This window comes from Chlorocebus sabaeus, chromosome X (genome assembly GCF_047675955.1).
Source record: "Chlorocebus sabaeus isolate Y175 chromosome X, mChlSab1.0.hap1, whole genome shotgun sequence".
NCBI classification, from domain to species: Eukaryota; Metazoa; Chordata; class Mammalia; order Primates; family Cercopithecidae; genus Chlorocebus; species Chlorocebus sabaeus.
Genome location: NC_132933.1, coordinates 21,494,719 through 21,495,995, shown reverse-complemented (window position 1 = coordinate 21,495,995; position 1,277 = coordinate 21,494,719).

The following is a 1,277-nucleotide window of genomic DNA, read 5'->3' as shown; positions in this document are numbered from 1 at the left end:
ACAGGCCCTTCTTCATTTTTCCCCATCCTGCTGTGTGTAATGTAGATGTGTTAGCTGGAGTTCTATCAGCCATCTTAGGCCATAAGGATGAAGACCATACCCTAGGGATGGTAAAGCATAGAACTAGAAGGAAGTTGTCTACTTCATATCAACTGTAAATATTTACTTACACACTTCTTTTATGAAAGAAAGGAAGAAATTTCAATCCTGAGTAGGCCACTGCTATTTTTTTTTCCTATAGGAAACTAAATTTAATACTAAGCGATATGCCTATTAAATAGTTAAGAAAGATGTATTGCCAGATAAACCACAAGTCTGGCCACAAAAAAGGACTGTGATTTTTCAACTCCTAAGGCAATCTCCAAGCCACTGTATTCACACATACAGGAAGTGGGTTGCTGAAATGGTGGCACCCCCAGGGAACATTTTTGCAATGCCCCCTGTGGGAGTAGCCAGTAGGAAAACAGACAAGGGAGATGCTCTCAGCAGAATCTGGGACATTCAGCTGGCTGACCAAGAACTCACTCTGTTGCCAGGTCTGGGAGTTCTTGCTATTCATATATATGGTACATAAATTGTTATAATATTGGTCAATAATCTCTGTATATTGTTTCTATTTCTTCCATTTCCAAATTGGAGGTTTTATTTAGTTCATCCTGTTTTCCCTCTAATATTGGACTTTGGATATTTTAGATGGAATCAAATATCTTGTACCCATAAATGTGAGACCATGGGGAGCTATATTAAGACATGTCCAAAATGCCTGTAAATCACTAAAAGATCTTGCACTTAAAATTGGATACCCTGGCCATGCGCGGTGGCTCATGCCTATAATCCCAGCACTTTGGGAGGCTGAGACGGGCAGACTACCTGAGATCAGGAGTTCGAGACTAGCCTGGCCAACATGGTAAAACTCTGTCTCTACTAAAACTACAAAAATTAGCCAGGCATTGTGGCATCCACCTGTAATCCCAGCTACCCAGGAGGCTGAGGCAGGAGAATCGCTGAAACCCGGGAGGCAGAGGCTGCAGTGAGCCGAGATTGTGCCACTGCACTCCACCCTGGGTGACAGAGCAAGACTCTGTCTAAAAAAATAAAAAAATAAAAGGATACCCTTAGGTTATATGTACTTGAGTTGTGTCTATATAGAGGGCACAAGTACACTTTCATCTGTATATGATATAATTACATTATATTAGTTGAAGAGCTTTTTAATCGCTACACTAGTTGCTGGAAATAGAGCAACAGATAAGACACATACCTTTTCCTCAAAAAAA